The sequence below is a fragment of the Neophocaena asiaeorientalis genome, unplaced genomic scaffold (genome assembly GCF_003031525.2).
Source record: "Neophocaena asiaeorientalis asiaeorientalis breed wild unplaced genomic scaffold, Neophocaena_asiaeorientalis_V1.1 scaffold136, whole genome shotgun sequence".
Classification (NCBI taxonomy): Eukaryota; Metazoa; Chordata; class Mammalia; order Artiodactyla; family Phocoenidae; genus Neophocaena; species Neophocaena asiaeorientalis.
In genome coordinates this window covers 2718755-2735697 of record NW_020185333.1, presented here as the reverse complement: position 1 = coordinate 2735697, position 16943 = coordinate 2718755, and the positions used below count along the sequence as shown (strand labels likewise).

General features: G+C 34.3%; 1 long non-coding RNA gene across 1 annotated transcript in view; it reads left to right on the top strand.

Moving 5' to 3' along the window:
* Positions 1 to 16943, top strand: part of LOC112393261 (uncharacterized) — a 46720-nt gene that overhangs the window by 29091 nt on the left and 686 nt on the right. Inside the window, exon 2 of the long non-coding RNA XR_003001871.1 lies at positions 5560 to 5644. This is a non-coding gene — a long non-coding RNA (uncharacterized LOC112393261). The remainder of the gene's footprint in view (positions 1 to 5559; positions 5645 to 16943) is intronic.

Below are 16943 nucleotides of genomic sequence, written 5' to 3'. Positions count from 1 at the left end.
TATTAACAAATTGAAGGAGAAAAACCATATGATCATCTCAATAGATGCAGAGAAAGCTTTCGACAAAATTCAACACCCATTTATGATAAAAACCCTCCAGAAAGTAGGCATAGAGGGAACTTTCCTCAACATAATAAGGGCCATATATGACAAGCCCACAGCAAACATCATCCTCAATGGTGAAAAACTGAAAGAATTTCCACTAAGATCAGGAAAAAGACAAGGTTGCCCACTCTCACCATTCTTATTCAACATAGTTTTAGAAGCTTTAGCCACAGCAATCAGAGAAGAAAAGGAAATAAAAGGAATCCAAATCAGAAAAGAAGAAGTAAAGCTGTCACTGTTTGCAGATGACATGATACTATACATAGAGAATCCTAAAGATGCTACCAGAAAACTACTAGAGCTAATCAATGAATTTGGTAAAGTAGCAGGATACAAAATTAATGCACAGAAATCTCTGGCATTCCTATACACTAATGATGAAAAATCTGAAAGTGAAATCAAGAAAACACTCCCATTTACCACTGCAACAAAAAGAATAAAATATCTAGGAATAAACCTACCTAAGGAGACAAAAGACCTGTATGCAGAAAATTATAAGACACTGAATAAAGAAATTAAAGATGACACAAACAGATGGAGAAATCTACCATGTTCTTGGATTGGAAGAATCAACATTGTTAAAATGACTCTACTACCCAAAGCTATCTACAGATTCAATGCAATCACTATCAAACTACCACTGGCATTTTTCACAGAAGTAGAACAAAAAATTTCAAAATATGTATGGAAACACAGAAGACTCCGAATAGTCAAAGCAATCTTGAGAAGGAAAAACAGAGCTGGAGGAATCAGGCTCCCTGACTTCAGATTATACTACAAAGCAACAGTAATCAAGAGAATATGGTACTGGAACAGAAACAGAAATATAGATCAATGGAACAGGATAGAAAGCCCAGAGATAAACCGACACACATATGATCACCTTATCTTTCATAAAGGAGACAGGAATGTACAGTGCAGAAAGGACAGCCTCTTCAATAAGTGGTGCTGGTAAAACTGGACAGGTACATGTAAAATTATGAGATTAGAACACTCCGTAACACAATACACAAAAATAAGCTCAAAATGGATTAAAGACCTAAATGTAAGGCCAGAAACTATCAGACTCTTAGAGGAAAACATAGGCAGAACACTCTATAACATAAATCACAGCAAGATCCTTTTTGACCCACCTCCTAGAGAAATGGAAATAAAAACAAAAATAAACAAATGGGACCTAATGAAACTTCACTTTTGCACAGCAAAGGAAACCATAAACAAGACCAAAAGACAACCCTCACAATGGGAGAAAATATTTGCAAATGAGGCAACTGAAAAAGGATTAATCTCCAAAATTATAAGCAGCTTATGCAGCTCAATAACAAAAAAAACAAACAACCCAATGCAAAAGTGGGCAGAAGACCTGAGTAGATATTTCTCCAGAGATGATATACCGATTGTCAACAAACACATGAAAGAATACTGAACATCATTAATCATTAGAGAAATGCAAATCAAAACTACAATGAGATATCATCTCACACCTGTCAGAATGGCCATCATCAACAAATCTAGAAACAATAAATGCTGGAGAGGGTGGGGAAAAAAGGGAAAACTCTTGTACTGCTGGTGGGAATGTGAATTGGTACAGCCACTATGGAGAACAGTATGGAGGTTCCTTAAAAAACTACAAATAGAACTACCATAAGACCCAGCAGTCCCACTACTGGTCATATACCCTGAGAAAACCATAATTCAAAAAGAGTCATGTACCAAAATGTTTATTGCAGCTCTATTTACAATAACCACGAGATGGAAACAACATAAGTGTCCATCATCAGATGAATGGATAAAGAAGATGTGGCACATATATACAATGGAATATTACTCAGCCATAAAAAGAAATGAAATTGAGTAATTTGTAGTGAGGTGGATGGAAATAGAGTCTGTCATGCAGAGTGAAGTAAGTCAGAAGGAGAAAGACAAATACCATATGCTAACATATATATATGGAATATAAGGGAAAAAATGTCATGAAGAACCTAGGGGTAAGACGGGAATAAAGACACAGACCTACTAGAGAACAGACTTGAGGATATGGGGAGGGGGAATGGTAAGCTGTGACAAAGTGAGAGAGTGGCATGGACATATATACACTACCAAATGTAGAATAGATAGCTAGTCGGAAGCAGCCGCATAGCACAGGAAGACCAGCTCGGTGCTTTATGACCACCTGGATGGGTGGAAGAGTGGGAGACGCAAGAGGGAGGAGATATGGGAACATATGTATATGTATAACTGATTCACTTTGTTATAAATCAGAAAGTAACACACCATTGTAAAGCAATTATACTCCAATAAAGATGTAAAAAAAAAAGAAAAAAGAAAAAGAGGGAGAGGACTGAAATCAATAAAATTAGAAATGAAAAAGGAGAAGTTACAACAGACACCGTAGAAATACAAAGCATCCTAAGAGGCTACTACAAGCAACTCTATGCCAATAAAATGGACAACCTGGAAGAAATGGAGAAAGTCTTAGAAAGATATAACCTTCCAAGACTGAACCATGAAAAAATAGAAAAGATGAACAGACCAATCACAAGTAATGAAATTGAAACTGTGATTAAAAATCTTCCAACAAACAAAAGTCCAGGACCATTTGGTTTCACAGGTGAATTCTATCAAACATTTAGAGAAGAGATAACACCCATCCTTCTGAAACTCTTCCAAAAATTTGTGGAGGAAGGAACACTCCCAAACTCATTCTATGAGTTCACCATCACCCTCATACCAAAACCAGACAAAGATAATACAAAAAAAGAAAATTACAAACCAATATCACTGATGAATATAGATGCAACAATCCTCAGCAAAATACTAGCAAACAGAATCCAACAACACATTAAAATGATCATACACCATGATCAAGTGGGATTTATCCCACAGATGCAAGGATTCTTCAATATACCTAAATTAATCAATGTGATACACCATATTAACAAATTGAAGAATAAAAACCATATGATCATCTCAATAGATGCAGAGAAAGCTTTTGACAAAATCAACACCGATTTATGATAAAAACTCCCCAGACAGTGGGCATAGAGGGAAACAACCTCAACATAATAGAGGCAATATACGACAAACAGACAGCAAACATCATTCTCAATGGTGAAAAACTGAAAACATTTCTTCTAAGATCAGGAAGAAGACAAGGTTGCCCACTCTCACCACTATTATTCAACATAGTTTTGGAAGTCCTAGCCACGGCAATCAGAGAAGAAAAAGAAATAAAAGGAATACAAATTGGAAAAGAAGAAGGAAAACTAGTTTGGAAGTCCTAGCCATGGCAATCAGAGAAGAAATAGAAATAAAAGGAATACAAATTGGAAAATAAGAAGGAAAACTGTCACTGTTTGCAGATGACATGATACTATACAAAGAGAATCCTAAAGATGCCACCAGAAAACTACTAGAGCTAATCAATGAATTTGGTAAAGTTGCAGGATACAAAATTGATGCACAGAAATCTCTTGGATTCCTATACACCACTGATGAAAAATCTGAAAGAGAAATTAAGGAAACACTCCCATTTACCATTACAAGGAAAAGGATAAAATACCTAGGAATAAACCTACCTAAGGAGACAAAAGACCTGTATGCAGAAAACTATAAGACACTGATGAAAGAAATTAAAGGTGATACCAACAGATGGAGAGATATACCATGTTCTTGGATTGGAAGAAGCAATATTGTGAAAATGTCTATACTACGCAAAGCAATCTACAGATTCAATGCAATCCCTATCAAATTACCAATGGCATTTTTTACAGAACTAGAACAAAAAATCTTAAAATTTGTTTGGAGACACAGAAGACCCCGAATAGCCAAAACAGTCTTGAGGGAAAAAAACAGAGCTGAAGGGATCAGTCTCCCTGACTTCAGACTGTACTATAAAGCTACAGTAATCAAGACAATATGGTACTGGCACATAAACAGAAACATGGATCTATGGAACAAGATAGAAAGCCCAGAGATAAACCCATGCACCTATTGTCAACTAATCTATGACAAAGGAGGCAAGGATACACAATGGAGAAAAGACAGTCTCTTCAATAAGTGTTGCTGGGAAAACTGGAGAGCTACATGTAAAAGAATGAAATGAAAACACTCCTTAACACCACACAAAAAAATAAATTCAAAATGGATTCTCTAATGTAAGACCAGACACGATAAACCTCTTAGAGGAAAACATAGGAAGAACATTCTTTGACATAAATCACAGCAAGATCTTTTCTGACACACCTCCTAGAGTAATAGAAATAAAACAAAAAAGAAATAAATGGGACCTAATGAAACTTGAAAGCTTTTTCACAGCAAAGGAAATCATAAACAAGATGAAAAGACAACCCTCAGAATGGGAGAAAATATTTCCAAATGAATCAACGGACAAAGGATTAATCTCCAGAATATATAAACAGCTCATGTAACTCAATATTAAAAAAACAACCAACCCCAAATTGGGCAGAAGACCTAAATAAACATTTCTCTAAAGAAGACATAGAGATGGCCAAGAAGCACATGAAAAGCTGCTCAACATCACTAATTATTAGAGAAATGCAAATCAAAACTACAATGAGGTATCACCTCACACCAGTCAGAATGGGCATCATCAGAAAATCTACAAACAACAAATCCTGGAGAGGGTGTGGAGAAAAGGGAACCCTCTTGCATTGTTGGTGGGAACGTAAATTGATACAGCCACTATGGAGAACAGTATGGAGGTTCCTTAAAAAACTAAAAATTGAATTACCATATGTTCCAGCCATCCCATTACTTGGCATATGTTCCAGCCATCCCATTACTTGGCATATACCCAGAGAAAACCATAATTCAAAAAGACACATGCACCCCAATGTTCATTGAAGCATTATTTACAATAGCTATGTCATGGAAGCAACCTACAAGCCCATCGACAGACGAATGGTTAAAGAACATGTGGTACATATATACAGTGGAATATTACTCAGCCATAAAAAGGAACAAAATTGGGTCATTTACAGAGACATGGATGGATCTAGAGACTGTCATACAGAGTGAAGTAAGTCAGAAAGAGAAAAACAGATATCGTATGTTAGTGTATATATGTGGAACCTAGAAAAATGGTACAGATGAACTGGTTTGCAGGGCAAAAATTGAGACACAGATGTAGAGAACAAACGTATGGACACCAAGGGGGGAAAGTGGTGGGGAGGTGAGGGTGTGGTATGATGATTTGGGAGATTGGGATTGACATGTATAGACTGATGTGTATAAAATTGATGACTAATAAGGACCTGCTGTGTAAAAAAATAAATTAAATAAAATTCAAAAAAGAAAAACTATTTTGATCTGTCAAGAGAGTTTTAATCTCCCAATTTTTTATTGATAGCATGCTCTTACAATATACCGCCATTAGGGGAAGTGTTTGGGTTGTATTCATCTTATGTATAATCTCAGTCTTTATAACTCTAGGTCTGAGAATGTGCTTGAAAGCACATCCCAGCTGAGACAGCCTGGCATGGACACCCTAATGAACCACACACCTTAATGAACACAGGTAATTGGCAGATGTGTGATTTTTGCTGTCATTGTCTATACTTCAAACTTAAGACTTACCCTTCCATATTAAATCATCCATTTTGTAGCAGCAATTATCATTTTAAAACTGTGGGAAAATTTTATTTATATATCCAATTTCATGAATTAGTAATTTCAATTGAGGTTATATTAATATTACTGTCTTGGAATGTTCCTATTCATTCACTGTCTATTCACCCCTCCCACTGTCACCAGTTGAATGGCTACTCTGATTTGGGGTGTGCTTTTTCTGATTATTAATAAGTATTAGCCTGTTTTGTTATGCACTCCCCTTCTGTGAAGTTCTTGTCTACATCTTCATGTGACTTTGGGTAGGTGGACTGTATTTGTAGAAATTGTAGAATATCATAGATTCTGTAAATACTAGATATTGATTACTTCTCCCTATTTGGCCTCACTCCATTAAATTTCTCAGTTATATCATTAAAAGAACAGGGGTCTTTAATGCTTTAATGTTGTTAACTCCACCACTTTTTTACCTACTTTTGAGTTTGGGGTCTTATTTAAGAAGTCCTCATCCACCTAAATTCACAAAAATATAATCATATTTATTAACTTTATATTTTTATATTTTATATTTAGGCCTCTAAACCTTTATACATAATGTAGACTTGATAATATAGTGTTAATTTTCATCATATAATGATCCAGATTTCCTAACATCAGCTACTATACGATCTATCCTTTCCTTACTGATGAGATCTGTTTCCAGCTCTCTCAGGTGGAACTTTTGTTCCATTGTTTAATTTTTTTTTCATGGATGCATAGTTTTTATTACTGTGGTCTGTGTTAGGTGTTAAAATGTGGTAGGGAGAGGTTTCCCTTTTTTCTTTTTTAACTTGATATTTCAATTCAGGGGTACACAAACATACACATGTATCAAGAAATAAGTTTATTAAGTTCTTTAAAAAATACAGCTGTAATTTTGCTTAGTCCTATGTTGAATTTATAGATTAATTTTGGAAGTTTTGTATCTTTAGTGTAATTTACTCCACCTATAAATATGTTATCTGTTTATTCAAGTCTTTCTGAATGTCTTTTAGGAAAGTTTAAAAATTTTCTCTCTGTAGGTTTTGTGGAACTTTTGCTAAGTTAATTCTTTGATACTTTTTATTTGTGTGCTATAATTAATGGTATCTTATTTTTTAAATGAAATCTTCTAACTTGTTATTAGTGGTTTAGGAACTGTTATGGATTTTGTGACTTAACCTGTAGCTGGAAATCTTGCTAAACTCTTTATTAACTCAAAGATTTTCTGTTAATCTAATGATTTTCCACATAGATAACAATCTCCCTTGCACATAATGACATTTTTGCTTTAAAACACTCCTAAATTTAAAAACTATGTCTAAAATTTCTCTAAATATGATATTTGCTGTAGTGTTTGGTCTTTAAGCATATTATCAAGTTTAGGAGATGTTTCATTATTTCCAGTCTCTGTGGTTTTAACATATATAGGTTGTTGAACGTAAGAAGTAATGTTTTTGTACCTGTTGAGATAGTGACATGAACTTTCCGAAGTGATTCATTAACATGATAAATTACATTGACAGATTTGCAAATGCTAAACCATTCTGGGAATTTTTGCTGCTTTATAAGTAAAACAGGACTATACTTTGATTTTTTTTAAATCATCTTTCCTTGCTTTGAAATAAAAGTTTCAAATTAAGGTTTTGAAATTAACACTCAAAGAGCTTAGTCATACAGTATTTCTCTTTTTAGAAACATATATAAGATAGAGATTTCTATTCCTTGATAGCCATCCAGATCTATGGATTTTTTTGGCAGGGGAATTCTTTGATTTCAGTTATTTCCTTTCAAAATTATTGGATTATTCCATTTTAAATTTCTTATAATTTGTATAATATTATTTCTCTTTTTAACATTTTATTTTATTGTGGTAAGAACATTTAATATGACATTACCCTCTTAATAAAAATCTTAAGCCTACAATATAATATTGTTGATTATTGGTACAATGTTGTAGAGCAGATCTCTAGAACTAATTCATGTTGCTTAACTTACACCCACTGACTAGTAACTCTCTACTTCTCTCTCTCCCTAGCCCCTGGCAACCACCATTTCACTCTCTGATTTTATGAATTTGACTATTTTAGATACCTCACATAAGTGGAACTGTGCAGGATCTGTCTTTTGTGACTGGTTTATTTCCCTTAGCATAATGCCCATGAGGTTCATCTATGTTGTCACATATTTCAGAATTTCTTTCTTTTTAAGGCTGAATAGTATTCCACCACATACACCATACTGTCATTATCCATTCATCTGCAGATGAATATTTAAGTGGTTTCTACCACATTTTCATTATCCATTAATCTGCAGGTGAATATTTAGGTTGTTTCTACACCTTGGCTAATGTGCATAGTGCTGCAATGAATACAGAAGTGCTAATATCTCTTTGAGATCCTGATTTCCATTCTTTTGGATAAATAGCAGAAGTGAGACTAGATCATATGTGGTTATATTTAAAAATTTTTAGGAAACCTCTGTACTGTTTTCCATAGTAGCTGCACCATTTTGCATTCCCACCAATAACAAGCAAGGGTTGTCACTTCACCACATCCTCATCAACACTTGTTGTCTTTTGTTTTTTAATAATAGCCATCCTGACAGATGTCAGGTGATATCTCACTGTGGATTGATTCATATTTCCTTGATGATTAGTGACATTGACTATTTTTTCATATACCTCTTGGGTGTTTGTATCTTTGGAGAAATATCTGTTCAAATTCTCAGCTTATTTGTTCATTGGATTATTAGGGTTTTTTATTGTTGTTGTTGTGTGTATTTTTTTTTCTATGAGTTATAGGAGCTCTTTATATGTATATGTTTTGGAGATTAACCTCATCAGATATATGGTCTGCAAATTTTTTTCCCAGGGTCATGTTATCTTTTATTACTAGCACTGATTAATTTAAAAACACATCTGGAAACATGCCCTTAATAAAATGAAAACTACTTTTAGAAACTCATTAGGCCAGATAATGTGACTATAATTGGAAGAAATTAGGTGCAGAGGCTCAGGACAGTTTCTTGTGCAAGCACTTTGGGGCTGAAGAAAGACCTCCAAGATTCACATGGAGGACAAACCCTGACAGTGACCAAATGTCGTTGCCTATCCTGGAGCTACTTGTCTGTGTAACTGAGTAATTGTTTCCTGTTCCATATCTGGAACAAACATGAATAAGTTATGGGTTAAATGTCGTTAATGACACTAAGAAACCAATATTTGCATGCTTGTGATGGTTTTATGACTCTTAACGACTCCTGGAAATATTTCTCATATTCTTTAGGTTGCCCTTTCATGCTGTCATTGTTTCCTTTGTTTTGAAGAAGATTTTTAGCTTGATATAATTCCATCTGTATATTTTTGCCTTTGTGGCCTGTGTTTTTGGTGTCACATCCATGAAATCATGCCAAGACGAATGTCACGAAGTTTTTTCTCTATGTTTTCTTCTAGGAGTTTAACAGTTTCAAGTCTTACATTTAAGTCTTTAATTCATTTTGAGTTGATTTTTCTGTATGGTGTAAAATAAGGGTCTAATTTCAGTCTTTTGCATGTGGATATCCAATTTTCACAACATCATTTGTTCAAGAAACAATCCTTTCCCCATCATGTGTTCTTGGACCCTCCCTTGTCAAGCACCCTTGTCAAAGATCAGTCAACTGTATACATTTGGATTTATTTCTGAGTTCTCTCTTCTATTCCATTGATCCATATGTCTGTCATTACCCCAGTTCCATACTGTTTTGATCAATGTAACTTTGTACTATATTCTGAAATCAGGAAGTGTTATACCTCCAGCTTCATTCTTCTTTCTCAAGATTGATTTAGCTATTGATGGTTTTTTGTGCTTGATATGAATCATAGATTTGTTTTTTTCTATTTATGTAAAAAAATGCTATGGGAATTTTGATAGGCATTGCATAAAAAACCCTAATTCTACTCCTTAGAGATCTAGAAAAAGAAGAGAAAACTGAGTGCAAAGTTAGCAGAAGGAAGGAAGTTACAAAGATTAAATGAAATAGAAAATAAAAAAATAATAGAAAAAAATCGACAAAACTAAAAGTTGGTTTTTGAAAAGATAAGAAAAAGACAAACCATTAGCTAGACTAAGAAGAAAAGAAAGAATACTCAAATAAATAAAATCAGAAATGAAACAAGAGACATTAGGATTGATGCACAGAAATAAAAAGTATCATAAGAGACTACTGTGATATATTATATATCAAAAAACTAGATAACCTAGAAGAAATTGATAAATTCTTAGAAACATACAACTTATCAAAACTAAATTATGAAGAAATAGAAAGTCTGAACAGACTGATAACTAGTATACAGGTTGAATCAGTAACCAAAAACCTTCCAATAAAGAAAAGTCCAGGACTAGATGGCTTCATTACTGAATTCTACCAAACATTTAAACAGGATTTAATGCCAATGCTTCACAAACTCTTTCAAGAAATTGAAAGGGAGAGGACAGTTCCAAACTCATTTTATTAAGCTAGATTTACCTTGATACTAAAGTCAGACAAAGACAACACAAGAACAGAAAAACTACTGGACAGTAGCTGTAACAAATATGTATGCAAAAGTCCTCAACAAAATGCCAGGAAACTGAATTCAGTGGCACATTAAAAGGCTCATATAGGCTTGGACTTGGCCAAGATGGTAGAGGAGGAAGACTCTGAGCTCACCTCCTCCCATGAGCACACCAAAATTACAACCATTTTAAGAGCAAATATCAATGAGGACAACCCAAAGACTAGCAGAAAAGATCTTCTACAACTAAAGATATAAAGATGGAACCACAACAAGATGGATGGGGGAATGGAGACTCAGTATAGTCAAGACCCACACTGCCAGGTAGGAGACCTGCAAACAGGAGGATAATCACAATTGCAGAGCTTCAGGAGTGAGGGGTCCAAGTTCCATATTGAACAACCCAGCCTGGAGGTCCTGCACCAGGAAGATGAGCACCTAGAAAATCTGGATTTGAAGGCCAGTGGGGTGTGCTTTCAGGAGAGCCAGAGGGCTCTAGGAAGTAGAGACTTCACGTTAAAGGGTGCACACAAAAATCTCACACAACAGAGACCCAGGGCAGAAGCAGTAATTTAAAAGGGCCTGAGTCAGACCCACTTGCTGATCTTGGAGAGCTTCATGAAGAGGCAGGAGGCAACTTGGTCTCACCCTGGGGATATAGATGCTGGTGGAATCTGGCCCCAGCTACACCAGGACATGGCCCTGCCCACCAGCAGGCCAGCACCAGTCCTGGGACTTGGCCTCACCCAACAGTGGGCAGGCACCAGCCCTGGGACTCCTAGGCCACCACAGTCAACCATACCAGAACCCAGCCCTACCCACAAGTAAGCAAGGAGCAGCCCATGGGCAGACACCATCCGCAGCACCCCATGGGCTCCAGTCTGGCACACCAGTGGGCTAGCACCAGCCTCAGGACCCCCTGAGCCCAACAACCAGCTGCAACAAGATTGAGACCCAAAAATCAGTGAGCTGGCACCAGCCCTGGGACTTAGCTCCACCCATCAGTGGCCAGTAACTTCTGTACTAGGCAGGGCCTGACAACCAACCATGCTAAGGACTAGCCATGCTCATCAGAGACCCACAGTAGTCAGTCCCACAACAACAGAAGGGCCTATGCAGTCCACACAGGGGAACCCCTAGAGCATATACCTCTGCTGAACAGAGAGGACTGTGCTTCAGGGCTCCATAGGACATCTTCCTCATAAGGCCACTTCTCCAAAATCTGAAAATGTAACCACCTACCTAACATTAGGTTTACCTAATACATAGAAATAAAAGCAGAGTATCAGGCAAAATGAAATAACTCAAGAATAGCTTCAAAATAAAGGAAGAGGTTACAACCTTAGAAGAAGAGGTGGAAAGTGGAGATAAGCAATCTACCTAATAAAGAGTTCAAGGTAATAATCATAAAGATGATCAGTAAACTTGGAAGAAGAATGGATGAACACAGAGAGAAGTTTGACAAGAATTAGAAAATATAAAGAAGAACCAAACAAAGTTGAAGAATACAATAAATGAAATTAAAAAAATACACTAGAAGGAATCAACAGTAGATTAGATGATACAAAGAATGGGTCAGAGAACTCGAAGACAGAGTATGGAAATCACTCAAGCTGAACAGAAAAAAAGAAAAAAGAATTTTAAAAATGAGGACAGTTTAAGAGACTTCTGGGACAACATCAAGTGCACTAACGTTGTCATTATAAGGAGCCCTGAAAGAGAAGAGAGAAAAAGAGACAGAGAATGTATATGAAGATATATTAGCTGAAAACTTCCCTAAGTTGAGAAAGGAAACAGACATCCAGGTCCAAGAAGAACAGAGAGTCCCAAATAGGATCAACCCAAAGAGGAACACACCAAGACACATTGTAATTAAAATGGCAAAAATTAAAGATAAAGAGAGAATTTTAAAAGCAGCAAGGGAAAAGTAACAAGTTATGTGCAAGGGAACTCCCATAAGACTGTCAGCTGGCTTTTCAACAGAATCTCAGCAGGCCAGAAGGGAGTGGCACAATATATTTAAAGTGATGAAAGCAAAAAAATCCTACAAACAAGGATACTCTATTCAGCAAGACCTTCATTCAGATTTAATGGAGAGATCAAAAGTTTTATAGACAAGCAAAAGCTAAAAGAGTTCACCACCAAACCAGCTTCATAAGAAATGTAAAAGGAAAAAGAATTTCTCTAAGCAGAAAAGAAAAGAACAAAAACTAGAGGTATGAAAATTATGAAAGGAAAAATCTCATTGGTAAAGGCAAGTATACAATAAAGGTAGTAAGTCAACTAATAAACTTAGTAGAAGGGTTAAAAGCCAAAGGTACTAAAATCAACTATATTCACAATAAGTAGTGAAGGGATACACAAAAGAAAAAGATGAATAATATAATGTCAAAACAGTAAACTTAGAGGGAGGCGTAAAAATGTAAGGCTGTTGAAAAGAATTTGAACTTAAGAGATCAGCAACTTAAAATAATCATTCATATATAAATAATCTATATATAGATTGCTATATATAAACCTCATGGTAACCACAAACCAAAAATTATGATATATACACACACAAAATGGAGAAAGAAATCCAAAAATAAAACTAAAAATAGTCACCATATAACAAAAGAAGAGAGCAAAAGAAGGAACAAAAAAGGACTATAAAACAACCTGAAAACAATTAACAAAATGGCAATAAGTACATACCTATCAATAATTACGTTAAATGTAAATAGACTAAATGTGCAAATCAAAAGATATAGAGTGACAGAATGAATAAAAAAACAAGACCCATATATATGCTCTTTATAAGAGATTCACTTCAGATCCGGAGATACACTAGCCTGAAAGTAAGGGGATGGAGAAAAGTATTTTTCACAGAAGTAGGACAAATAATTCTAAAACTTGTATGGAAACACAAAAGACCCCAAACAGCCAAATCCATCTTGAAAAAGTAGAACAAAGCTGGAGGTATCACACTCCCTTATTTCAAACAGTACTATGAAGCTACAGTCATGAATGCAATATGGTACTAGCACAGAAACAGGTACATAGATTCATGGAACAGAATCAGAGCCCAGAAATGAGCCCACACTTACATGGTCAGTTAATCTATGATATAGGAGGCAAGAATATACAATAGAGAAAAGACAGACTCTTCAATAATTATGTTGGGGAAAGCTGGACAGCTATGTTCAAAAGAATCAAACTGGACTACTTTCTCACACCATATAAAAAATAAACTCAAAATGGATTAAAGATGTAAATGTAAAACTTGAAACCATAAAACTGCTAGAAGAAAACATTGGCAGTAAACTCTTTGTCATCAGTCTTAGCAATATTTTTTTGACTCTGTCGCTTCAAGCAAGAGAAACAAACAAATGAACAAATGGAACTACATCAAACTAAAATTGGATATTGTAAATAATGCTGCAATGAACACAGGGGGAACTAACAAAATGGAAAGACCATCTACTGTTTGGGAGAAGATATTTTCAAACAATATGTCTGATAAGGTGTTAATATCCAAAACATACAAAGAAGTCATATAACTCACCATCAAAAAACAAACAAGCCAATTAAAAAATGGGCATAGGACCAGAATAGACATTTTTTTTCCAAAGAAGACATACAGATGGCCAACAGGCACATGACATCAGGATCAACATCACTAATCATCAGGGAAACTCAAGACCACAATAAAATACCACCTCACACTTGTTAGAATGACTGTTATCAAAAAGACAACAAATAACAAGTGTTGGCAAGGATGTAGAGAAAAGAGAACCCTTGTGGAAATGTAAATTGGTGCAGCCACTATGGAAAATAGTATGTAAGTTCCTCAAAAAATGGAAAACAGAACTACCATATGATCCATAAATTCTACTCCTGGTTATTTATCCAAAGAAAATGAAAACACTAATTTGAAAAGATATATGCACCCCTGTGTTCATTGCAGCATTATTTACAATAGCCAAGATATGGAAGCAACCTAAGGTCCCACTGATAGATGAATGGATAAAGCAGATTTTGTATATATATACAATGGAATACTACTCAACCATAAAACAGAATGAAATCTTGCCATTTGTGACAACATAGATGAACTTAGATGGTATTATGCTAAATGAAATGTCAGAGAGAGAAATATAAATACCATATGATTTCACTTATATGTGGAATCTAAAAAACAAAACAAAGGAACAAACATAACAAAATAGAAAAAGTCTTAGCTACAGAGAGCAGATGGTTGCCAGAGGGGATAGAGTGGGTGGATGAGAGAAATAGATGAGGGAAATTAGGAGGTACAAATTTCCAGTTGCATAATAAATGAGTCACAGGTATGAAAGGTATAGTGTAGAGAATATAGCCAATAACTATGTAATATCTTTTTATGGTCTAGGAGGTAACTAGACTTATTGTGGTGACCATTTTGTAATGTATAGAAATATTGAATCACTATGTTGTGCACTGGGAACAAACATAGTGTTGTAGGTCTATTTTACTTCAAAAACAAGCAAACAAACAAACAAGTTCATAGTAAAAGAGATCAGATTTGTGGTTACCACAGGCAGTGAATGGGGGGAGGCGGAATTGGATGAAGCTGGTCAAGAGGTACAAACTTCCAGTTATAAGATAAATAAGTACTAGGGATGTCATGCACACCATGATAAATATAATTAACACTGCTCTATGTTATATATGGAAGTTGTTAAGAGAGTAAATCCTAAGAGTTCTCATCATGAGGAGAACAATTTTTCCTTTTTATTTTATTGTATCTACATGAGATGATGGATCTTCACTAAATTTATTGTAGTAATTATTTCATGATGTATGTAAGTCAAATCATTATTCTGTACACCGTAAACTTATACATGCTGTATTCTATTATATCTCAAGAAAACAGGAATAAATAAATAAATATATAAATAAACAAAACAAAAATAAATAAGTAAAATGCTCATACATCATCTACTATACAACACAGGGAACCATATTCAGTAACTTGTAATAACCTATAATGAAAAAGAATCTGAAAAGGAATATATATATATATGTATGTATAAATGAATCACTTTGCTGTATACCTGAAACTAACACAACATTGTAAATTAACTATACTTCAATATTTTAAAAAAATTTATTGGCATATAGATGATTTACAATGTTGTGTTAGTTTCTGCTGTACAGCAAAGTGAATCAGTTATACATATACATATATCCACTCTTTTTTTAGATTATTTTCGCATATAGATCATTAGAGTATTGAATAGAGTTCCCCGTGCTATACAGTAGGCCCTAATTAGTTCAATTTCTTAAAAATGTTAAAAAAAGAATTGTAAAGTGAAAACTATAAAATATTAATGAAAGAAATTAGAGAAGACACAACAAATGGAATGACATTCCATGTTCATAAATTGGAAGATTTTATGTTGTTAAAATGTCAATTAAAATGGTAAAAATTCTTATGATCAATCTGTCACTTTCAGAATTTTTTAATTGATATGATTGTTTATAATACTGTCTTGTTATTTTTTCTATTTGTTATACCAGTATTATTTCTAACTTTCATTCTATATTGTTTCTTTTTATTTTCTATTTTTCTTAGTAAATTTTGCCATAGGTTTGTTCAATCAATCTCTAGGAAAAAAATCCTTTTATATATATACAATTTTGTTCCTTTTTATTGATTTTTACCTGTAGTTTTATTGTATCTGTCCTTCTTACTTTGTTGAGTTCAGTGTTTGCTTCTTTTGCTCAACATTGGTATCTGATATATATATTTCAGGTGATAAATTAGCTCTGAGTGCTCCTTTAAATCTGTCCAAGAATTTTAAACATCATTTTTTCCTTTCTTGCAAAGTGTTAAATTATATAAGCACATTTCTTATTTTCCAAAGAATTTTAAAACAATGTTTATGCTCCATGATGGCAGGGATTTTTTTTCCCCTCTTTTGTTCACTCTTCTGCATCCCAAGTCTCTATCTTTTGTGTTTTTAACTTATTTGTATATGTCATAAATACTAATATAATAGAACATTTTTTCCATTTTATTTTTGACTTTCACATTTCATACTGGTAACATTTTTCTCTTTTCTCCTATACTGTCTTTCACTAGGTTAAATATTCTTTTGCTAGTTTGAATCATATTTTATGCTATTCTTCTGGTGTTTTGCCTTAACTTACTAAGAACTTATATTTTTATTTCTTAAACATACACATCTTGGCATAATTCTCACCTACCTGTCATAATCTTATTATTTAACCTCTTACCCCCTTCCATGCACGTTTGAATTATTGAATTATGAACATACAATTTTGGGGATCTTGCTTTTTCTAGGCAGTTATAAGTTTTGATGAGTTTATTTACCCTTTCTGTATACCTTTCTATATAGCATACTCCTGGATTAATTTTTCTTTTTTCTAGAATACTTCTTTTGAAAATATTTTCAAGGAGAGTCTTGATGGAATAAATTTTCTGAGATTTATATGCTTAACAAAATCTTTTTTTTATCCTGTCATTTTATAATATTTTGCTAATAAAATTTAGGACAGAGTCTTTAAGTAGATTTTTTTAAATGTCAAAATATCATCTGCAAAATATCATCTATATACTTGGGGGGGAAAACAATAGAGAAAATTTTAAAGTAAAGTGATAGAAAAAGATAAAACTGGCAAAAGCAAAAAATAATCTAACAGCATGGTG